Source organism: Bos taurus, chromosome 9, assembly GCF_002263795.3.
Source record: "Bos taurus isolate L1 Dominette 01449 registration number 42190680 breed Hereford chromosome 9, ARS-UCD2.0, whole genome shotgun sequence".
Lineage (NCBI taxonomy): Eukaryota > Metazoa > Chordata > Mammalia > Artiodactyla > Bovidae > Bos > Bos taurus.
In genome coordinates this window covers 23,794,165-23,819,948 of record NC_037336.1, presented here as the reverse complement: position 1 = coordinate 23,819,948, position 25,784 = coordinate 23,794,165, and the positions used below count along the sequence as shown (strand labels likewise).

Sequence of the window (25,784 nt, the reverse complement as noted above, 5' to 3'; positions counted from 1 at the left end):
ACTGAGAAATAGAGGAAAACTACTGTAACGATGCAGAAAAGCAACTTGGAGGAAATTTAGATCAATAACTTAATATACTTATATTGCAAATGAAAGCAAATCCTTGTTATCATTCTACATCATGGAAGAAAAAAAAAAGAAGAAAGTATTATTTCTGGTTGGACTTAAGGTTGTTATAAGATTATCAAGACCAACTCTCAGTAGATTTATATAGAATTTGAAGAATCTTGCTCTTTCCTAATCACTCACTCATGTAAACAAATATGATACACATGTCCGTGTACACACTTACACACGTGTAATACAGTTGGGAGTGGTAGGGGTTACAGTGAAATGGAGGCATCATGCTTTTTCTAAAGGAGCAGGATGATGAGAAGGAATTAGAAATGTAGGCTTTTTCAAAAGAAGCTGGAGATTTGGATAGTTATGTAAAATCTTCCACGTTTTACTTAACTGAAATTCAAACAAACAACACTTCGCAGGTCAAAAAAAATACACATTGAGTGCCAAATCCTCTGAGACCAGCAGTGTTTGATCTCTGGTGCTCGGTTCCATTTCTCACCACCAGTAAAGTAAAGTCATTCTGTATGAGTAAGAATCCATATGTATGAAAATCTATCATGTACCAAATATTGAGCTGGACACACAAGGATCAAACATATAATGTACCGACCATCAGTAAGTTCACAACCTGGCGAGGAAGACAGAGATACAAATGCAAACAATTTAGTGCAAGTTGGCAAATGCCATGATTTAGGTTCTGTAAAGAAAGGACTTTGTCTCAGTGTGGCATCTCCACCATGAGAATAATGGTTGCCACAGAGCAGATGTTGAAACGAAATATTTGCTGAACTAATGAGTGAATGTGAAATATGAGATTCTGAGGTCAAAGAGGAGGATGGCGGTACAGGCTGACAGTAAAGGCAGGCTCGGTTTCTCAAAAGAACAGGCTTCATGAATTTGCCAAGAACTGCAAATTAAATTCCTCACATGCTAATTTCTAACCCATTTCCAGTGTTAAACACAGGCATATGTTCAGGTTGCAACTGCTTTCATTCAGTATAAAATGGTAACTACAGAGCCAAATGAATAGTCTACGTGGTTACTTATTTCTCTTTTACAGAAATTCTCCATGTTGCTTGTATAATTTTCTTAGAAGCTGTGGGGACTGATTCACCATAACCAAAAGTGATTTAGGAATGAAGCAGCAAAAACTGTCTCAAGAAAACCAGGAATACAGTAAGCCATCACTAGGGACTCGTGGAACCATCTGTACAGGGGCTATCTATGAAGACATGCCTAAGTTCATTTTATTAAATATTTATGGAATGCTCTTACTTTGAATTTATTCCATTATATGTTTATCTAGTGCTTGCTAATGTACTTCATGAAAGTGAAAGTGAAGTCGCTCAGTCATGTCCGACTCTTTGCGACTACCAGGCTTCTCTGTCCAGGGATTCTCCAGGCAAGAATAGTGGAGTGGGTTACCATTTCCTTCTCCAGGGGATCTTCCCGACCCAGGGATCGAAACCAGGTCTCCCACACTGGAGGCAGACGCTTAACCTCTGAGCCACCAGGGAAGCAGTACGATAGTAACACTAACAGTTTCTGCTCATTATGATTTTCCTGATTTACTTAACAAATGGTCTGTTCAGTCTGCAATTTAATAGTGTGGTGAAAGCAATGATAATGCAGAAGCAATATTAACTGGCATTGAGTACTATTCATATCAAACACAATTTTTTTAAGTTCACTTTGTAAATGATAAGGGGCTTCCCAGGTGGCACTAGTGGTAAAGAACTTGCCTGCCAATGCAGGAGACTATGAGATATGGGTTCAGTCCCTGGGTTGAGAAGATCCCCTGGAGAGCAACCCACTCCAGTATTCTTGCTTGGAGAATCCCTGGACAGAGGAGCCTGGCAGGCTACGGTTCATAGGGTTGCAGAGTCGTGCAACCCAGAATCGTTGTATGACTGAAGCATCTTAGCACAAACATAGATGGTAAAAATAAAGCTGAGAGAGGTTAATTAGATTATTTAAAGCAGTGGTTCTCCAAGTATGGTCCCCACAGTAACATCATCAGTGTCACTTGGAAACTTGTTATTTGTGTAAATTCTCAGGACCCATCCCAGAGCTACTGAATCAGAAAGTCAAGAGATGGGGACCAGTGAGTCATGGTTTAGCCAGCTCTCCAGGTGATTCTGATGCATGATAAAGTTTGAGAAACACTAGTCTAAAGTCACTGCTTGGTAAGTAGCAAAATCAGGCCTTGACCCAAGTCTTTCTGATCTTTTGTTGCTGTTGTTGTTCAGTCACCAGGTCGTGTCCAACTCTTTGTGACTCCATGAACTGCAGCACCCCCGGCTTCCCTGTCCTTCACTAACTCCTGGAGTTTGCTCAAACTCATGTCCATTGAGTTGGTGATGCTATCTAACCATCTCATCATCTGTTGCCCCCTTCTCCTTTTGCTTCAGTCTTTCCTAGCATCAGGGCCTTTTCCAATGAATCAGCTCTTCGCATCAGGTAGCCAAGGTATTGGAGCTTCAGCTTCAGGATCAGTCCTTCCAGTGAATATTCAGGGATGATTTCCTTTGGAATTGACTGGTTTGACCTCCTTGCAACCCAGGGGACTCTGAAGAGTCTTCTCCAGTACTATAATTCAAAAGCATCAATTCTTTGGTGCTCAGCCTTTTTTATGGTCTAACTCTCACCTCCATACATGACTACTAGAAAAACCATAGGTTTGACTATATGGACCTTTGTTGGCAAAGTGATGTCTTTGCTTTTTTAATATGCTGTCTGGTTTTATCACAGCTTTCCTTCCAAGGAGCAAGCATCTTTTAATCTCATGGCTATGATCACCATCCATGGTGATTTTGGAGCCCAAGAAAATAAAATCTGTCACTGCTTCCACTTTTTCCCCTTCTATTCATCATGAAGTGATGGGACCAGATGCCATGATCTTAGTTTTCTGAATGTTGAGTTTTAAGACAGCTTTTTCACTCTCCTCTTTCACTCTCATCAAGAGGCTCTTTAGTTCCTTTTCACTTTCTGCCATAAGAGTGGTATCCTCTGCATTATCCAAGGTTGTTGATGTTTCTCCCAGAAATCTTGATTCCAGCAAGCTTGATTCTGATCTTTATTATTTACTAGACCACAAAGAAGAAAGGCTTAATCCAGCCTAGGGCTGGAGATGGAATGGGGAGCTAGAGATGATTTCCAGAAAGAAGTAGAATCTTATCTTGACTCTGGTAGATGAGGAGTAATACAGCATGGCACCCCACTCCAGTACTCTTGCCTGGAAAATCCCATGGACGGAGGAGCCTGGTAGGCTGCAGTCCATGGGGTCGCTAGGAGTCAGACACGACTGAGCGACTTCACTTTCACTTTTCACTTTCATGCATTGGAGAAGGAAATGGCAACCCACTCCAGCGTTCTTGCCTGGAGAATGGGCTCGCACAGAGTCGGACACAACTGAATTGACTTAGCAGCAGCAGCAACACAGCTGAAGATGGAGAGGAGAGGAAAGAACAAAGCATTCCATGTAGAAAGACCATTGCTGGGACAAAGATATTTGGGATTCTGTAACAAAGTGTGAGGAGAGGGTGACATGGGATTTACTATCAGATCTTGAAGGACATTGAATAAAGCCTAGATTTTATTTCAGGAAGGTCAAACTATTGTCCTGATGTCAATTAGGACAATTAAGAAGTATAATTATTAATTTATTACATTTCATTAGTAAATTAGAATAATTAAGTAATGATTAGATTACATTATTAGGTTAATTGAATTTAATTGTTAAATCAAGTTATTAATGTTTTAAAGGAGTGTCCATAATCAGACTGTCATAGAAGAAATACAAAGACACAAAGGAAGCAGTCCAAATGACCATGAAGTAAAGGGATGACATTAAAGGGAAATGAGGGAAAGCATGCTCTAGTTCTGAGAACTTTTGGTGGGGGGAGGGGGGGGCTTTGTTTTTTATTCACTACATAGATATAATATTTGTTGACTTCTAACCTAATATACTGGAGAAGGAAATGGCAACCCACTCCAGTATTCTTGCCTGGAATATTCCATGGATAGAAGAGCCTGGCAGGCTATAGTCCATGGGGTCGCAAAGAGCTGGACACAACTAAGTGAATGTGCATGCCGGCACAGCATGTATATGGTACTATCAGATCAGATCAGTCGCTCAGTCGTGTCCGACTCTCTGCGACCCCATGAATCGCAGCACGCCAGGCCTCCCTGTCCATCACCAACTCCCGGAGTTCACCCAGACTCACATCCATCGAGTCAGTGATGCCATCCAGCCATCTCATCCTCTGTCGTCCCCTTCTCCTCCTGCCCCCAATCCCTCCCAGCATCAGAGCCTTTTCCAATGAGTCAACTCTTTGCATGAGGTGGCCAAAGTATTGGAGTTTCAGCTTTAGCATCATTCCTTCCAAAGAAATCCCAGGGCTGATCTCCTTCAGAATGGACTGGTTGGATCTCCTTGCAGTCCAAGGGACTCTCAAGAGTCTTCTCCAAGACCACAGTTCAAAAGCATCAATTCTTCGGTGCTCAGCCTTCTTCACAGTCCAACTCTCACATCCATACATGACCACAGGAAAAACCATAGCCTTGACTAGATGAACCTTTGTTGGGAAAGTAATGTCTCTGCTTTTGAATATGCTATCTAGGTTGGTCATAACTTTCCTTCCAAGGAGTAAGCGTCTTTTAATTTCATGGCTGCAGTCACCATCTGTAGTGATTTTGGAGCCCAGAAAAATAAAGTCTGCCACTGTTTCCACTGTTTCCCCATCTATTTCCCATGAAGTGCTGGGACCAGATGCCATGATCTTCATTTTCTGAATGTTGAGCTTTAAGCCAACTTTTTCACTCTCCTCTTTCACTTTCATCAAGAGGCTTTTGAGTTCCTCTTCACTTTCTATGGTACTATATGGTTATACAAATAGGATTGGGAAGTATTTCACTTTCCCACCAAAGGGCTAACTATTTATGATGGTAAAAAGAATGCACATGATTAACTAAATCAGTAGACAGATTTAACTCTATTTATTAATGAAGAACAAATAAAAGATGGAGAGAGGAAAAAAACAGCTATGATTCTCTTTTTTTTTCCTGTTTTTGGCTGTGTCCCTCAGCTTGTACAGCTTCCCTGGTGGCTCAGATGGTAAAGAATCCACCTGCAATGTGGGAGACCTGGGTTCAATCCCTGGGTTGGGAAGATCCCCTGGAGGAAGGCATGGCAACCCACTCCAATATTCTTGCCTGGAGAATCCAATAGACAGAGGAGCCTGGCAGGCTACAGTCCATGGGGTCGCAAAACGTCAGACACAACTGAGCAGCTAAGCATAGCTCAGCTTTAGGATCTTAGTTCCCAGCCAGGGATTGAACATAGGCCGCCGGGGGTAAAAGCACAAAGCCTTGGCCACTGGACTGCCAGGGAATTCCCTATGACTCCGGATCTGGGGAAATCAGAGAAAATCACCCAAGAGGGCTGATATTTGAAGGATACATGACATTTCAACAGAAATAAAACCAAGTAAGCAACAAGGGCAAAGACGTGGAGAAATAAATGTGCTTTATAGATTTGCTGACTTATGAAAAGAAGTGATGGAGGTAGAGACACTGTAGAGTTGAGGTATAATGCTTCAGGGATGGAGGTCAGCATGTGGAGGTAAGAAATTTACACTTTATCCTGTGGGCAATGCTAAAATGAGCCTTCTGAATTAATATAGGAGAAATGCTGAAACTAGGCCATCTTTTCCTAAGAGGCATTTTCTATTTTACTTTTATTTAAATATCACTCAAGTGGGATGTCAAACTCAAATAGAATTCTGAGTAAAGGTTTCCCCCTGAATAAAAATATATTGCCTTTAAGGCACATCTCGGGCCACACATACCTTTAAGTAACACATTTAAATTTTCAATAAATATTTGACCATCTTTTCATATTCCAGTAAGTTTTTATTAACTTTCTGACTCCAGTGAAACAAAGACAAGAGATTCACTTGGGTAGAGAAAGCTGGAGAAGTAAGTGAAGTCTAAACAGCCTCTTTCCTATGAGGATAACATTTGTCACCTCCCTCCGCTCCCCATCATCCTGTCCCATCTTCATGTACTAAATCTAGGAACCTCTATAAGGGGACCAGTTTGGGAAGCTAGAGCTAAATCTCATATTGGTTCTCATAGAAGGCACTTCAGGTGACTCTCTAGAGAAATATACTGAAATCATGTCTTCTCCACATCATAATTCTTTGCATTCCCATCCTCAGCTATCCAAAAGACTGAAATTCTTTTTATCCATGTCAAGGCCAAGAATTAGAGAGTTTTACCCCAAATTGTTTGCATAGCAATTATATAATTTGGACTTGTGTTCTAAAATGTTTCGAGACTGACTTCCTTCAGCGATTAAAATTTGGGTCATTTCTTAATATGTGGCATCTTTGTGCTTTTAGGATATTAAACAACAGAGAAGAACCTGCCTAAAATTATATCTTTATACATGTTATATGTATAAAAATCTCCTGTGTTTTTTAATAAAATTAAAGAGAGGCCTATTTGCATAGCAATTAAATTAAGAAGGAAACCATAAGTGTATTAATATAGGATTTGTTTGTGTGTTAGTTACTCAGTGGTGTCCTACTCTTTGTGACCCCATGGACTGCCGCCCACCTCTGGGACGGCTGCCCAGGCTCCTTTGTCCATGGAATTTTCCTGGCAGGAATACCAGAGTGGGTTGTCATTCCGTTCTCTAGGGGATCTTCCTGTCCCAGGGATTAAACCCAGGTCTTTTGCATTACAGGCAGATTCTTTACCATCTGAGCTACAAGGGAAACCCAATATTGGATTTATGGAGCACTAAATGTATGCCACATACTTCTCCAAATACTTGATATGTTCCCACTCACTTAATCTTACCAGTCTTAGGAATTTGCCACCATCATCTGAAGCAAACAAGAGATAAACCTCTCAGCTTGTGTTAGAGCCAGGATGTACATTATCCAGCTCACAACTCTTGCTCTGAACAAATACATTACATCCCACTGCTACTCCAAAAGAATTAAAGTACAGAGTTATATTATTTCTGGCCATATCCTTCTGCATGCTATTACACCATGGCTGCAGCTGCATGGGGTTTGGGGCACTGGTCTACAGAGATTACACAGGAGCAATGTATTTTCCTATTTTCAACATAGGAGTCGGCAGAAGTGACATATACACCCATTGGTTCTCACAGTCATCCTGTAAATGCTTGTGACTTCAGGGCAACATTGGAAGTGAGGCACGAGGATTTCTGACTAAAATCTAAGGAAAACTGAAAGTGGCAGGAAGTCTGGCTCTGCTACAGTCTGAATGTCTGTGTCTCCTCAAAATTCCTATCTTGAAATCCTAAAGCCTAAGATGGTGGTGACAGGAGATGGGGCCTTTGGGAGGTGCCCAGATCACGAAGGTGGAGCCTTCAAGAGTGCCCTTATCAAAAAGACTTCGGGCTTCCCAGGTAGTTTAGTGGTAAAGAATCCGCCTGCCAATGCAGGAGATGCAAGAGACCTGGGTTCGATCCCTGGGTTGGAAAGATCCCCTGGAGAAGGAAAGGGCAACCAACTCCAGTGTTCTTGCCTGGAGAATTCCATAGACAGAGGAGCCTGGTGGGCTGCAGTCCATGGGGTCGCAAAAGGGCTGGATGTGACTGAGCATGCACAAAGACAAATGCAGACAGAAAAGAGACCCCACAGAGCTCTCGAGCCTCTTCAGTCATGTGAGTATACTGGTTTGTGTCCTGGAAGAGGGTTCTCACTCGGCCATGCTGCCACCCTGATCTTGGACTTCCAGCACCCCAGACTGTGAGAAATAAATTTCTGCTTTTTATAAGCTAACCAAGCTAACCAGCCTGTGGTATTTTGTCACAGCAACACAGTTTGGAGGGAAGCAGGTGTGGCTCGGGTCACGAGAAGTCCTCCTCCCTCCCTTGGATTGCATCCTTGACACCTGGCAGAGGAGAGGCAGGTGAGAGTACCCAGAGATCTTGCCCAAGACCACATCCTCCGCTCTCTCCCCTAAACAAATGAGGCAGGGTCCTAAGCTTTCTGGGGCTTCCCTGGTGGCTCAGCGGTAAAGAAGCCACCTGTAACGGAGGAGACTTGGGTTCAGTCCCTGGGTCAGGAAGATCCCCTGGAGAAGGGAATGGCTACCCACTCCAGTATTCTTACTTGGGAGATCCCATGGACAGAGGAGCCTGGAGGGCTACAGACCATGGGGTCACAAAGAGTCAGACACAACTTAGATGCTGAGCATGCACGCACACTACCAAGAAGTTGGTAGGTTAAAACAAAATAATAAATAAAAGTCCACTTAAAAAATTCCATTTAAAGCTTAGTAGGGCTTCCCTGCTCACTCAGTGATAAAGAAGCTATCAATCTAGGAGACATGGGTTTGATTCCTGGTCCAGGAAGATCCCATATGTTCGGAGCAACTAAGCCCACATGCCACAACTATTGAGCCTGTGCACTAGAGCCCAGGAATCTCAACTATTCAGCCCACATGCCCCAAATATTGAAGCCCTAGAGCCCATGCTCCACAACAGGAGAAGCCGCCACAGTGAGAAGCCCACACGCTGCAGCTAGAGAAAAGCCCAAGCAGCACCGAAGACGCAGCACAGCCAAAAAGTAAATAATAAAAAAAGAAAAACAACAAAGCTTAGAAAAACAAAATGTCTCTACTTTTTCAACAAAAGACTGAAGAGCAAAAATATGTATGAGCTGAAAAGTATTTAAAATGGGACATATGAAACACCTTTGTTCTGTTCTATTACTTCTAAAAAATTTTTCTTTTTTATCAATTCATTTTTCCAGAGTGATAAATTAAGATTCTAGGTCTCGAAATCATTCTGTAAAGATTATTTGGTCCCAACACTCTTTAATGGCCTATCTGCCTTTATGGCTTCTACTTATCAGCACCTTTTCAACAATTTCTCTTCTATCCCTGGCCCTGGAAGTCCCCAGAGTCTTGACACTCTTCCCCAAAGTCAATTCTTTTTTTTTTTTTTTCGGCCATGTGGCATGCCCTGCAAGATCTTTGTTCCAGACCAGGGATCCAATCTGCATGCCCCTGAAGTGGAAGGATGGAGTCTTAACCCCTGGACAACCAGGGAAGTCCCCAAATTGCTTTCTTAAATGACCTTTGCCCTCAGTCATGCAAGGAACCAAGTTAATGACTCTCCTGACTCTTTCACTTGCCCTAGCCTTGGGGAAACAGCAATGTGGTAATTCTGATGTGAACTAAGTTGGTTTCCATGTAATATAATTCACCAGGGTTTTACAAAACAACCTGGAAATGATGTTCATAAAGGAACCTAACTTTGGGCTCCAACCAGTGTCTCTTATACATCAGATCTAAGACTTCATTAGTGATGAAGGCTTTCCACAGTAAAAACGTTTACAAAGCTGACTGTATTTCTCCCCTCCCAGTAGACAGCCCATTTGCAATGCGCCCCCATTAAGAGGCAGAGTCTTTTCCTGTACCTGTTCAAACCAGGTTGGCCTTGTGACCTGCTTTGACCAATAAAATATGGTAGGAGTAAAATGTGGTAGAAAAGATGACAAGCTAATTCTGACTACCCTCAAGAGATCTTGCTCATTTCTGCTCATTTTCTGTTGGTCTCATGCTGTCCCATATGACAGTCTGGGATAATGTGCTAGATGGAAAGAGTCACGTGGCCCAGTTATTTTCCATGGTCCTAGTCAATATCCAGCCAACTCCCAGAAGCAGAACCTCCCAACTAACTGGCTGCTGCTGCTGCTGCTAAGTCGCTTCAGTCGTGCCCGACTCTGTGCGACCCCATAGACGGCAGCCCATCAGACTCCCCTGTCCCTGGGATTCTCCAGGCAAGAACACTGGAGTGGGTTGCCATTTCCTTCTCCAATGCATGAAAGTGAAAAGTGAAGTCACTCAGTCATATCCGACTCCTAGTGACCCCATGGACTGCAGCCTACCAGGCCCCTCTGTCCATGGGATTTTCCAGGCCAAGAGTACTGGAGTGGGTTGCCATTGCCTTCTCCAACTAACTGGCAGATGACCACTAATATGTTTGGAGACCCAACTGAGACCAGAATAATCTATATAGAGAGCAAAATAATTGGGCAAATAAATGACGGTTGTTTAATGCCGCTAAGTTTTGTGATAGTTTGTTGCATATAAAAAGCTATTTCATTTACCAAACGTTTTTCACCATTGAAATTGAAAAATGATTCAGTTAAGTTTAAAAAAACAAATCCTTTATTCAAACCCCAGAAAAGCAAAAGACATATGTAAGAAGCCAGGAAAAAAAAAGTTGAAGGGAGGGTCAAAAAACATAGGAAAAAATAAAACTCAATATACTTTCTTTGTTCTTATCTTGCCCCTACTTGTGTCAGTATTTTGATTCCATAAAATATTTTTTTAAATAAAACTGAGCTTTAGATAAGTTATCATAAAAGCTCACCTTCCAGTTTTAAAATGCAGATACTTAAGATGCTTCTTTTCATAAAAGAAGGTGTTTAATTAGCACCAAAGGTGTGATACAAGTTAAATGCTAATAAAGTTCATCCTAACAGTCAAGCTTAATGCAGGGTCTGGCTCAGCATATTTTTGAAATACTTCTATTTGAACTTAGTTTTTCTTCTTCTTCTTTTTTTTTTTAATTTTATTTTATTTTTAAACTTTACATAATTGTATTAGTTTTGCCAAATATCAAAATGAATCCGCCACAGGTATACATGTGTTCCTCATCCTGAACCCTCCTCCCTCCTCCCTCCCCATAGCATCCCTCTGGGTCATCCCAGTGCACTAGCCCCAAGCATCCAGTATCGTGTATCGAACCTGGACTGGCAACTCGTTTCTTACAAAGAAATGATGTATATATCTTTACAGTGCTTCCCTGGATCCAGGTTTTTGTCCTTTTGTTTCTATAGTCTTCTCAGGCAAGGCAAGAAAAGAAATCTTGCAAGATGCCCTAATTAAGTCAATATACAGAGTTGAAACATAAAAATTAAAGGAAAGCTGTACTGAGAAAATTCTCAATTGTATTTTAAGGACTAGATTTCCCAAACTTCTACTGCTTGCTATTTTCAAAGGCCAGAATGTAGGAAAGAATAGAATAGAGAAGAGAGAAAAAGAAATTAATAAATTCTGAGAAAAACCTTTGGAAGGTTTGGGAAAGAAAGCTAATCAACAATTTAAATCTTAGATTTGTTCCCAGAAAAAAAAAACAATAAATAAAAAATGGAATTTTCCTCTCTTGGGGAACATGGTGATCTGAATATTATCACAGAGGTACAAGTCATAGTGGAGAGGTGTATCTGGCATACAGAAATGTATGTCATAGAGGCGGAGCTCCACATCTGCAAGAATGAATCTACCCTCTTCTGTCAGAAGGTTACTTACTGTCTTCTGTCCCATAAGCCCAGGCCCCACTCCTATCTTCTGAGTTATGAGGCTTCCAAACTTATTTTTTCCTTACCTCCAGTGACTGCCTAAATAAACACTTTTAAAAGCTGGAAATGTTAGCTTTCTGCTCTAACTACTTCAAACCAAAGCCAAATTGAAATAGCTAGGATCATGGGATCATGCATGTTCTTTGCTATTTCAAGGTTTTCTTTTAACTATTAAAATTTTTATTGGAGTACAGTTGCTTTACAATGTTGTGTTAGTTTTTGTTGTACAGAAAAGCGAATCAGTTATGCATATATCCATACATGCATACATGTATTCCCTCTTTTTGAGATTTCCTTCCCACTGAGGTCACCACAGAGCAATGGGCAGAGATCCCTGTGCTAGGCAGTAGGTTCTCAATAGCTATCTATTAGTTATGTACTGTTTGTTTGTTTTTTTAATAAAATAATCCAATAAACTTTCCTTTCCTTGTTTCCTTCATCCTTCTCCCTCTGTGCTGCTGTAGATATCTACAGCAGAGGTCAGGTTGGCTGTAGAGGAGTAAAAATTCTTTATTGCCAAGGAACATCAATGCATGAGCTTTGTAGAACATGCTATCAAACCGGACCACCAATGAAAGGGAAAACATTTGAACCTTTGCCTATATGGGAATCGGGGTTATCTCCTCAGGGCCACATGGCTTTGAATGGCTCTAGATTTGCATAGTGTCTTTCCTTTTATAAAAGTCATTCTTTGTTGCCAATCATCATCACTTTAGATCTCTTCTGCTCCCTTCCTAGCATACTGCTTGTTATTAGTGCTTAAATGTTGTTAGATTGGAACCCCCTTTCCATAATTAGCACAGTGAAATTTAGGTAAGCCAGAAACTTGAAAAGCAAAATACCGAACTCAATTCCAGAAAATTCAGAAGATCTGAAGGACCATGGACTATCAGAAGGGAAAAAAAAGGAAAACGAACGTTTCTCTTATTAATGGGATGTGCTTACTACAGAACTAGAGGAAACGAAATTGGGAGGAAACTTGAGATAATATTGTAACAGTGGGGGCTTATAAAACCTCTGTGAAAAACATCCCTTTCAAAAGTTAAGTTTGGGCTCAGTAATTGCCTGCCTCCCATTGTATTGTGCTTTCTATCATATGATCAAACTATCTCCCGGATCCTTAGGGGGAATTAGTGTCTATATTCTCTAAGCTACTTGAGGACATTCAAGGGGCTCAAGGCTACTGGTGAGAGATTTTCTGGTACTAAAATCTCATACATCATTGAAGAAATCCTCTTTTGATGCAGGGTATAGGTTCTTAGAGGGTCTTCCAAGTTATTAATACAGCAATAAACTGATCCCAAAGCAAGATCACCTTGCATTAAAAAAGCAAAGTCAACATGATAACAGTGTTGATTATTATTCTCTGATACACATATCCCATATTACACTTGGACAGGTATACCTTTAAAAGGCCTAAGAAAGTCTCACACAATCAAACAGATACAGGACTGGAAGCTTTCTCATTTGAGACTTTTTTTCAAACCTGAGAGCCTGGTTAATGACTTCTGAAATAATAATAATTAAAAAATTATTTTATGTCTTAGATACTTGATCCACTGTAAATGTATGATTGCTAAGCTATGAAAGTCATCAGCAAATGCAGAGATTTATATTCCCTTCTAAACTGCTCTTGTTAATGAATTGAGTTCTAAGCACCACTGCATTTAGCAATTAAAATTCATTTAGAAAATTGTAGCTGGGCAGTGAAAGCAGTTTCTTACGGCTTTTCTCTCTAATAGGGCAAAGAAAAAAATTGCAGCCAGCATTTGTAAATTAAAATAATGATTTTTCCAGTTTCTACATTGTGTATCAACCAGCTTCTACTTAATGTAGATTTTAACATCATTTGATTTTAATGATTAATTTAATTTTAACATCATTTTGTATCAACTTATAAGAAACATGCTTGAAGTACCATTAAGACGACAGGATGCTAAGGGCGGTATTGCATAGGTGCTTTAAAATTGTTCTTTATGCAATCACACATTTAGATATTTCATGATAAAATTTCAAAGGTCAGTGTGTGTGTTGCGGTTAGTCACTCAGTCATGCCCCACTCTTGGCAACCCCAAGGACTATAGCCAGCCAGGCTCCTCTGTCCATGGAATTCTCCAGGCAAGAATACTGAAATGGGTTACCGTTCCCTTCTCCAGAGGATCTTACCGACCCAGGGATTGAACCCAGGTCTCCTGCATTGCAGGCAGATTCTTTACCGTCTGAGCCACCAGGGAAGCACTTCAAAGGTCAGAGTATTCAGTAATTCCTGAAATGCACTTCAGGGGAGTAGAAGCAAGGTTCTAGGGTAATTCCTGGATGAGATTTAAAAGTGATAGCCCACAATTGCGCTTTAAAAATTTTGGAATTAGTTGCTAAATTTTAAAATGTGGACAGTTTCCATTTTAAAAAGGAAGATTTCCAGTTTCAGTTGAAAAATTAGAAGACCTGGTAAAGTTGGGCCTTGATTATGGCGGGGCAACCATGGGCTGGAACCAAATATTGAGACATACACACAATATCCAATTAGTCCCATCAGTCCTAACACAGACAACTTCACTCATTCATATAACCTTTTTGACCCCTAGTAACAGAGAAAAGTTCAAAGTCTGCCCTGGAACGCTAAGGTCACATATGTGGAAGGAGCTCAAGAAACTCAACCTAGACCCTGCCTGTACTTTTCTAGTAGTTTGCTTCTATAGAAGGCAATACAATCCCTTCACAAATGACTCTAATGGATAAAATATCTTTATTTTTATCTCAAATCTACTTAAAGTAGAAATCACTTAAAGCAATTCAAAAAATAAATCCACTTTATCTTCTGTACTATATCCTTTCACTTAGAAGAAAGTGATCACATCTCAAGTATTTTCTTCTCTAGGCTGTATATATTGCTCATGTGTGCATGTTAAGTCAGTTTAGTCATGTCTGACTCGTTGAGACCCTACGAACTGTAGCCTGTCAGGCTCCTGTGTCCATGGGATTCTCCAGGCAAGAATACTGGAGTGGGTTGCCTTGCCCTCTTCCAGGGAATTTTGCTGACCTGGGATCGAACCATGTCTCTTATATCGCCTGCATTGGCAGGTGGGCCCTCTACCACTAGCACCACCTGGGAAGCCATATACTGCCCAAAGTGTGTTAGTTGCTCAGTCGTGTCCGACTCTGCAACCCTATGGATTGCAGCCTGCCAGGCTCCTCTGTCCATGTGATTCTCCAGGCAAGAATACCAGAGTGGGTTGCCATTCCCTTCTCCAGGGGATCTTCCCGACCCAGGGATCAAACCCAGATCTCCTGCACTGCAGGCAGATTCTTTACTGCCTGAACCACCAGGGAAGCCCCATGTACTGCCCAGTTCTTCATCATATGACATGATTTCATGTCTAGTTTATGGTTAACTTAACTTCCTAAACTTATCTTTGTGTAAATAGCTATGAATATATTTCTTTTTTTTGTATTTGTAGAAATTTAAAAAATCAAATAGTAAGATCACATTTATTCATATTAAGTTTCATTATGAATTTGGGTTTATTACTCTAGGATATTAACAATTTTTTATTCTTTCCTTACCTGTATTTTCCTTGATAGCTACAAGAGGGTTCTGCCTACATATTCTTTTATTCGAGTATAATAGATATTTACTAGAGATGCAGTTGAAATAATGTGAAAATATTTATATTTCTTATATTCTTTTGGAATAGGCCAAAAAGACGAATGTTTGCTGTCCATGCTAAGTCACGTCAGTTGTGTCCAGCTCTTTGAGATCCTATAGACTGTAACCGACCAGGCTCCTCTGTCCATGGGATTCTCCAGGCAAGAATACTTGAGTGGGTTGCCATGACCTCCTTCAGAGGATCTTTCCAACCCAAGGATCGAACCCACATCTACTGCAGCTCCTGCACTGTAAGCGGATTCCTTACCACTGAGCCACCAGGGAAGATCCTCTCAAGAAGGGGATGTTTTCCCACCCACTCCAGTATTCTTTCCTGGAGAACTGCATGGACAGAGGAGGGTGGTGGACTGCAGTCCATGGGGTTGCAAAGAGTCAGGCATGACCTAGCAACTGACACTTACACTTCCTTACTTTACTCTCATACTAGCCACTCTGTGTAATAATGAAATGTCTACTAGCTGCCAGAAATTGGGTTGGAATTGTGCATATCAAGTTGCACCACAGCTTTGGATCTGAGTACTGGCAGTGAGAAGGACTACGGAAAAGTTACACAGTGTCTTGAGCCATGATGAAATATAAAAAGAAAATTTGATATTCAGTGATAACATTTTTTTAAAAAGAAACAAAAATTAGAAAAAGAGATGAAAGTATATGGGACGAAGACATTTCAACAGGTAGAGGATAAGATTTTCCCATGAACAGGGCTGGTGCAGTTGGAACTCCACATGCAAAAAGATGAATTTAGACACCTAAATCTCATGTTCAATGTTCATGTTCAATGTTTAATAAAATAGCTATAATAAAAAAAAAAATAAATGTTGGTGAGGATGGTGTTAAATTGGAACCCTCCCCCATTGATGAGCCGTGATGGTTTCCAAGTGTTGCTAGTCTTCTCTGAATGCCTAGCCAGCTTAAATTAAGAATGTGTGCATGCTCAGTCACTCAGCTGTGTTGAACTCTTTGCAACCCCAAGAACTGTAGCCTCCCAGGCTTCTCTGTCCACTGGATTCTCCAGGCAAGAATACTGGACTGGGTTGCCATTTCCTCCTCCAGGGGATCTTCCCCACCCATGTCTCTTTTATCTCCTACATTGCAGGTGGATTCTTTACCCGCTGAGCCATCGGGGAAGCCCCAAATTAAGAGTATGTTCCTTCAATCCTACCCACACCACTGTGAGTAATCCTATTCATTTGCACCATCTAAGGCAAATTTTATTTCCTACTGAAGCACACTGATTGATACAAAGGGTAAAGAAAAAATACCCAGAAACATGCAGAAAGAAAGTAATTTGATACACAAAGGAATCAAAATCAAGATAAATCTCACACTTATCCACTGCAAGAAAAATGACAGAAGCTAATGGAACAAAATATGTAATATGAATGTGAAAAAAATTCACACATAATGTGGAAAAAAATTTTTTTCTCCATGATTCCTTTTTTTAAATTTTTTTTACTTTACAATAAAAATTTTGACTTAAAATTTTCATTCTGCCATTCCTGTGTGAAGTCAAGCAAATGCTATTTTCAGAAGTGCAAAGTCTCAGAAAATAAAACATCTACAAACTTTCCTTGAAAAAAAAATTCAAGAGCATTATCTAATCAACTTAAGATGATATACAATTGAGGTCTCAGAAATGTAGAAGTTGTGGTTTAAAATCATTGACAATAAGTACTGAAATTGAATATACAGAATTGTTTCTGTGACTATATAATTACACAGGAAGCAAAGATATTCTTTAAATTGAAACTTGATACTGCAACAATGAATACTTTAATAGTAATCTCATTCTATAATCCCATTTTAAATTAACAAATACAAGATAGTAGGTGGCTCAGATGGTAAAGAATCCTCCTGCAATGGGAGAGACCTTGGTTCAATTCCTGGGTTGGGAAGTTACCCTGGAGAAGGGCATGGCAACTCTCCAGTATTCTTGCCTAGAGAATCCCCATGGACAGAGGAGCTTGGCGGGCTATAGTCCATGGGGTCACAAAGAGTTGGACATGACTGAGTGACTAAGCACAGCACAGAAAATAATCCAAGGGACCGTACTAAGTAAAAGAATTCTTAATTCTGTGTTCCATTCTTGGTTTTGGTAATAGTGAAAACTGAAACTTATACATGTATTAAAAAGAAAATGTATATTCAGATATAAAAGGAAAAAAAAAATGAGCAGAATTTAAAATGTCTTTTAAAATGGAGTATTACTCAGCCATTAAAAAGAATACATTTGAATCAGTTCTAATGAGGTGGATGAAGCTGGAGCCTATTATACAGAGTGAAGTAAGACAGAAGGAAAAACACCAATACAGTATACTAACGCATATATATGGAATTTAGAAAGATGGTAACAGTAACCCGGTGTACGAGACAGCAAAAGAGACACTGATGTATAGAACAGTCTTATGGACTCTGTGGGAGAGGGAGAGGGTGGGAAGATTTGGGAGAATGACATGGAAACATGTAAAATATCATGTAAGAAACGAGTTGCCAGTCCAGGTTCGATGCACGATACTGGATGCTTGGGGCTAGTGCACTGGGACGACCCAGAGGGATGGTATGGGGAGGGAGGAGGGAGGAGGGTTCAGGATGGGGAACACATGTATACCTGTGGCGGATTCATTTTGATATTTGGCAAAACTAATACAATTATGTAAAGTTTAAAAATTAAATAAAATTAAAAAAAATATCTTTAAAGTATATTTTTTAAAAATTTATCTTCTGAATCATTATAGAACATAATTATTCTAATTTAGCCATATCTCTAAGTAAATGAATTCAATCATTGCATTTTACCCTTGAAGGACAATACTTTCCATATAACAGTTCTCCTAAATACAAGCAGACAGCTACCATTTCATGAAGTTCTATGAAAATGCTTTCTTCCATGTGTAAAGAGGCAGTGGATATAATCACATACCAACATATTAGACACTCATTATGCACTTGAATGCAATAATCAGTTGGGTTGTCTAATTATTTCTACTATTAGTCAAGGCTCTTGGCCAATTGAAGAATGCTTACTTTGTGAAGGAAAGAAAAAATAATGTAGTTAATTTTATTTACCACTATGATTAACTGGCTAGACAAATTAGAAATAACTGAGCTAGCCAGACAACGAATATAGAACACTTGAATTTTTAATTTTAAGCACTTCTGAGTTGAATCATGCTGAATACAAATGGCCTTATTAAGTGAAATATTTAACTATAAAATGGAAAATGTCAGGAGAGCAGCTAAATGACATCTTTAAATGTCATCTTCAAATGTCGTTTACCATCTGGATAAAGATCAGTTTAACTGACCCTGAAGTGTAAAAATGGAATTAGAACAGACATCAAATAAGTGGCTGCATTTCCATTAAAATACAATCAAGTATAAAATATTCAAGATATGACTGAATTTTCAATTTGGAAAACATTTCCTAATATACAGTGAAATTGCATGTTATATTTACTCAAATGTAACACAAGTACTGGAAAACAAAGGAACCGAGTAAATTCTAATTTTAGGAGCTAAAGCTGGGCTCCTCTGACAGCAGTCAATGTCTTCTTAAACACGTCTTCCCTTGACTGTGCATTTATTGACAGCTTTTGCATGTTTAACAGTCTGCCTGTGTGAGTTAAATGAAATATGGTTCTTGAATTCAGAGAGCATAGAATTTAGCTGTGGAGTCAACAAAAGCTAAAAATTGATCAAAAATATCTTGTGCTTGAATACAAGAGCCCTCTTCTCTCTGCTAAGATGTTTCTCTTTAAGAATAATGTTCACTGAGCAGCAGAGGTAGGAGAGAAACATTTATCCAGACACATGAGCACTGTCAGCCCTGTTGATGGTTGCAGGGGCAGGCAGGGCAGCCTCACTGTAAGCAGGTCCCCCCCAAACCTTTGCAAATGTGAGCTAATGGATGGCAAAGCAGCAAGGACTAAGGACATACCTCCTGCTTCCTGCCTCGGGACGGACAGAGTGGTTTTATAGTGAAGTTAGATGTCATAGGGAGCTTCAGAAAGTAGCAGACATTCATGGGAAAAGAGAAAGCAAAAGAGTTTCAAAGGACTACATAAAAGAACTGGAGTCCTAGAAAGACCTAAAATTTCAACTACATGGACTTAAAAATGCTTCCTAGGAGTTGTCTTAATCGGCTAATCTAGAGCTATCTGATATTATTATTATTATTATTATTATATTAACAACAAAATCTGATGTCTACATCATACCTGACAGTTTTTCAAGCACTTTCACATTTTATCTCCTGTTATCCTTGTGAACAGATTGGACAGGGAACATACTTATTTTCCTTTAAAAAATTAAAGGAAAATCACTTTATATTTCCTTTAATAAATTATTTCCTTTAATATTTTTTATTATTTCCTTTAATAAATTAAAATTATTTATTTTAATTATTTCCTTTAATAAATTAAAGGAAAATCACTCTCGGTGATTAAACTGAGAGTTGGGCTTTCCTGGTAGCTCAGTGGTAAAGAATCTGCATGCCAATTCAGGAGACGCAGGTTTGATACCTGGTTCAGAAGATCCCCTGGAGAAGGAAATGGCAACCCACTCCAGTCTTCTCACCTGGGAAATCCTATGGACAGAAGAGTTTGGTGGGCTATAAACTATGGGGTCGCAAAACAGACATGACTTAGCGACTAAACAAGAGTCAGCCATTAACAAATCTATCTGAAAAAACACAGGTATTAAGTCTGTAAAAAGAACAGGCAGGATCAACAGACCTGAAAATATTTTTCTAGCTTTATGTTCTTAGTTTTTTTTTTTCTTCAAAGATTCCCTTTTTTGTGAGATAAAAGAGATTTTTCTTATAGACATCTTCAAAGTATTCTCTTAATGCTTGTCTGGAGCATTCCCTAAATGTGTGCTGGAGATGCAGACCTTGAAGATTCCAGAAGTACTGAGGTGCCTATAGACGACAGGTCATTTGTGGGGTCAGGAAAAAGATGGAAGTGGCAGCCTGAGACTCTGCAGTGAGACCAAGCTGGCCAGTGGAGACAGGGGTTTGGAGGTAGATGGACTGATGTGGACCTGGCCTATTTTCTGAGCATTAAGTGTTCATCTCGAAAATGAAACTATTAACACAATGATACATAAAGTGACTGGCTTATAATTAGCACTCAACACTGATGGCTATTGAACAACTGCAGCCCTGGGGTGATTTTCCACATCTCCCAGGCCAAATTAACTGCGAATTGAATGTCCCAAACATCGGCCATTTAAAGTAAATTTAGATAAGTCTTTGAGGGTGAAAGGATCTGCAGTCTTCTTCCATTCTCTAAACCTGCAGTTCACGCTTTCTCACCAAAGAACATGGAAGTTCAACTGCAGATTCGATGCCCAGGATGTCAGTGTCATCTCCCCTTCCAAGAAGCCAATGAAATCTTGTTTCAGGGAAGACTTGCTGCTTCTGGGGAATAATTGGGGTTTTCAGGAAGCAAGGTAGAGGCCTGGAAATTTCTAGGAGGCAGGAAAGTCTCAAGAGACCTCTAATGCTGGAAGTGGGGTGGCGCTGGAGTTAGTCATCTACTTCCTTCTCGTCTTGTTTGTACAATCTCAGCAACCAAAGAAAGAGCCCTGATTCTGAGTCAGCTTCCTGTCCTCTCTGCAAAAGAGGGCCTGAAACACCTTTCCTAATTTCCATTCATCCGCTCATTAGAAATTATTTATTGCTTGTCCAATGTTGTCAACAACTTCCAGTTGTTGTGGATACAATGGTGAATAAGACAGACTCAGTCCTTACCCTCAGGAAATTTACACTCTAGTGCAGAAAAAAGCTACAGACAAGTGAAATATGAAATATCAGTTGTTACAATATTACAGAAGCACAGGGTCTCATTGACTACAAGCCAGGCACTGAGCTGGATGGAGTGCGACAGTGATCACAATAGGTGGGGCCCTGTCTTCACAGTGCTCACCGATGAGACAGCGAACACCAGTGTGCATGCTGAGTCGCTTTAGCAGAGTCCGACTCTGTGACACTATCAACTATAGCCTGCCAGACTCCTCTGTCCATAGGATTTTCCAGGCAAGAACACTGGAGTGGGTTGCTGTGCCCTCTTCCAGGGGATCTTCCCCACCCAGGAGTTAACCCACATCTCTTATGTCTCCTGCATTGGAAGGCGGGTTCTTTACCACCAGCATCACCTGGGAAGCCCGAAAGTATTCAGCACAGGAATGCAAATACTTTGCTGTCAAATAAAACCTCTACAAGACCATCTTTTCCATCAGAAAGTAATTAACTTGAGTCCAGGGACTACTCTCATGGTGACATTAACTGTTATTCCCTTATACACACTATATGTACACACTCAGTAAATGTTTAAAAATACTTGCTAAATTAAAGTCAGATCAAAGTTTGGGGATTCTAGGCTCAAGGAAAAGGCTGAGACAGAGAACAGATGCATTTTATGCCACTGCTAGAGGCAGGGCCATTCTCAGGTAGCCAAGAGTGGCCATGGGTAGAGGGCAGTGGTAGAGAACAGTGTTGGTAGTTTAGATCCCAAAGCCTAACGCACCACGGGGAGAAGTCAGGCACAGCTACACCCTGAGTAAGGAATGGACTAGATTGTTAAATGAGAGCTGGTTCTACACGAGATTTTTGTCTGTCACACACAAACACACACATACACACACACACACACAAGCAAAGCCATCTCAAAATAATTATTTCACGCTTAGAAATATAAAGACTTTCACCTTTAAAAAGCATCAGAGAACACAGCAAAGGAAACTATAAGCAAGATGAAAAGACAACCCTCAGAACAGGAAAAAATAAATGCAAATGAAACAACTTACAAAGGATTAATTCCCAAAATATACAAGCAGCTCATACAACTTAATGCCAGAAAAACAAACAACCCTATCAAAAAGTGGGAAAAAGACCTGAACAGACATTTCTCCAAAGAAGACATATAGATGGCTAGCAAACACATGAAAAGATGCTCAACATCGCTCATTATTAGAGAAATGGAAATATCAAAACTACAGTGAGATATCACCTCACATCAGTCAGAATGGTCATCATCAAAAAGTCTACAAACAATAAATGCTGCAGAGGGTGTGGAGAAAAGGGAATGCTCTTGCACTGTTGGTGAGAATGAAAATTAATACAACCACTATGGAAGACGGTATGGAGATTCCTTAAAAAACTAAGAATAAAACCACCATATGACCCAGCAATCCCACTCCTAGGTATATACCCTGAGGAAACAAAATTGAAAAAGATATATGTATCCCATTGTTCATTGCAGCACTGTTTACAACAGCTAGAGCATGGAAGCAACCTAGATGCCTATCGACAGATGAATGGATAAAGAAGTTGTGGTACATATGCACAATGGAATATTACTCAGCCATTAAAAGGAACTCATTTGAGTCAGTTCTGATGGGGTGGATGAACCTAGAACCTATTATACAGAGTGAAGTGCATCAGAGAGAGAGAGATAAATATCATATTCTAATGCACATACTTAGAATCTAGAAAAATGGTACTGAAGAATTTATTTACAGGGCAGCAATGGAGAAAAAGACATAGAGAACAGACTTACAGACATGGGGAGAGAAGGGAGGAGAGGGTGAGATGGAAAGAGTAAAAGGGAAACTTACATTACTATATGTAAAATAGATAGCCAATGGGAATTTGTTATATGGCTTAGGAAACTCAAACAGGGGCCCTGTATCAACCTAGAGGGGTGGGATGGGGAGGGAGGGGGAGGGAGGTTCAAAAGGGAGGGGATGTATATATACATCTATGGCTGATTCATGTTGAGGTTCGACAGAAAACAACAAAATTCTGTAAAGAAATTATCCTTCAATAAAAAAATAAATAGAAGAAAAAAGCATCAGAGAAGTCTCATATTATTTCAATAATAGCATAAAACAAACATTTGGATGTTTAACTAATGACCAGCACTCATTAACTCATGCCACACACTTTAGGGTGAAAACCAATCAGCCTTCCAGGGCAGATTTCATTGCAGAGAATTACAGTCAAAAACTTAGACTGTCTAGATGCTATCATTCCATACTGTGGTTTATTACTAATTGGAAAAGATGGTGAATTCTTTAGTTACCATGGGATTTAGATACCTCCTGAGGCCACTGGTGCACTAAAACTACTGAATACTCTGAGCGGGGCTCAGCAATGAGATCCAACCAGTCCATCCTAAAGGAAATCAACCCTGAATATTCACTGGAAGGACTGATGCTGAAGCTGAAGCTCCGATACTTTGGCCACCTGATGCGGAGGGTCGACTCATTGGAAAAGACCCTGATGCTGGGAAAGACTGAGGGCACCCCTGAGAAGAAAGGGGTGACAGAGGATGAGAAGGTTGGATGGCATCATTGACTCAATGGACATGAGTTTGAGCCAATGCTGGGAGATGGCGAAGGACGGGAAAGCCTGGTGTGCTGCAGTTCATGGGATCACAGAGTCGGACACGATTGAGCGACTGAACAACAACAGATTATTCAGAAAGCTTCACTTGTTCTTACCCCCTCACATAGCGTCTTCAGTTCTGATTTCCACAGTAAACCAGCTCCTTAGATGCTGAATAGTAGCAACAACCAAAGAGAGCATTGCAGGTCTCTGTGGTTAAAACCCTTCAGCAGAGCCCTCAGTGAGTGCACACTCTCAGTTTAATGCAACATTCTGATACCTGCATCTCGGTAGCCTCTGTGGCATCCATAAAGTGTAGTGTGTTAGTCACTCAGTCATGTCCAACTCTTTGCAACCCCATGGACTGTAGCCTGTAGACAGGGGAGCATCTGTCCATAGAGTTCTCCAGGCAAGAATACTGGAGTGGGTTGCCATTTCCTTCTCCAGGGGCATCCATATGGCCACATTATGTGCTGTGCTGTGCTTAATTGCTCAATCATCTCTGACTCTTTGTGACCCCATGGACTGTAGCCTGCCAGGCTCCTCTGTTCATGGGGATTCTCCAGGCAAGAATACTGAAGTGGGTTGCCATGCCCTCCTCCAGGGGATCTTCCCAACCCAGGGATTGAACTCAGGGTCACATTATAGCAGGTGTTAAATTACTATTCAGTAAATATTGTTGATTGTATAAATGAAAAAATAATTACAGTAATAAAATAACAGTAGTGAAATGAAATGGCATCCTGACTACAAATAGAATTTTCAGGGAACACAGAGATGGATAACTTTATCAAGGAGAAAATGACACTTTTCTTGAGAGTATTCAGTTTAATTTCTACATTTATGAGTAAAGAAACTAAGGCCTACACCTTTCAAATTATTGTTCAACATTATAGGGAATGAGTTGGAGAAGGAAATGGCAACCCACTCCAGTGTTTTTGCCTGGAGAATCCCAGGGACAGGGGATCCTGGTAGGCTGCTGTCTATGGGGTCACACAGAGTCACACATGACTGAAGAGACTTACCAGCAACATAGGAAATGAGAGATGAGGCAAAGCCAGTTTCTAAACTCCATGACATATGAGGTTTTTTCAAATAAATCACCCTAAAATTCACAGCTAATGACAAAATGTCTTAACTGTATTTTCAGCAAAATTTAAATTCCTAATTTATTGATTGTATAGATGAGAACTGACAATTGTAACAAAGGCTCATCCATCCACTGGCTGCCATCCATCAACATATAAAGTCTGTTTAGAATTGATTTTCTTCATGGTTGCTCTAGGCCTGGGGTTGCCTTTATATCTGATCACAGCTAGGTGAGAATTTCTTCCAATATTTCTCCCTCTGCCTTGATTGCTACTTAACTTAGATTAATAGTGTACATCTACGGATTAAGTTTTCCTTCATGGTCCCAGAATTTTTCTGTGACCAAATTTTAAACTCTTTATTTCAATGAGAAGCCCTGAGCTTTAGCAACAACAGTGTGGCTCAATTGACTGAGAACCATTCAAATCCCTTTTTAAGGTAGGTTAGATACAGAAGTCAGGGAAGCAAGCTACTTTTCACTGACTATGTAGGTCACATGCTTCCATAAATGCATGGAAACACAGGTCAGCTGCTCAGGCCACTCAAAGTTCAGTCTAGAGCCCCAGTGAAAGTCGCTCAGTCGTGTCTGACTTTGCAACCCCATGAACTGTATAGTCCATGGAATTCTCCAGGCCAGAGTATTGGAGCGCATAGCCTTTTCTTTCTCCAGCGGATCTTCCCCACCCAGGAATCGAACCAGGGTCTCCTGCATTGCAGGTGGATTCCTTACCAACAGAGCTATGAGGGAAGCCCCTAGAGCCTCTGTTAAACTGGCAGAGTCCAGAATAGAGACTTAGTTCCCATAGATATGGTTTATCAGCAAACAGAACATACATTTATTGAACATTCCAATAAATGTTTCAACATACATTTATTGAACAATTCCTACAAAGCCTTGGGAACTGCATATGTACTCAAGGGGCAGAGGCTTAGTCCATTATTTTAAGAATTCATCATCTGTTTAGTGCCTTACTGTTTCAAGAATATAAAGTTCGAAATTCCAGCCAAGAAAGGAACTGTAATCTGATCCATTATATAGGGTGTGTACTGCTGACGTGGAGAAAAACATAAATTTGAAACTTATAATAAAAAATCAGTATGTTTCACCAATAGGCATGTTCTGATCTGTGAACCACTTTGCTTTTACTGAGAGCTTGGC

General features: G+C 40.3%; 1 protein-coding gene across 2 annotated transcripts in view; it reads right to left on the bottom strand.

Moving 5' to 3' along the window:
• Positions 1-25,784, bottom strand: part of MTCL3 (MTCL family member 3) — a 48,528-nt gene that overhangs the window by 9,797 nt on the left and 12,947 nt on the right. The gene's annotated exons all lie outside the window — the stretch shown is intronic.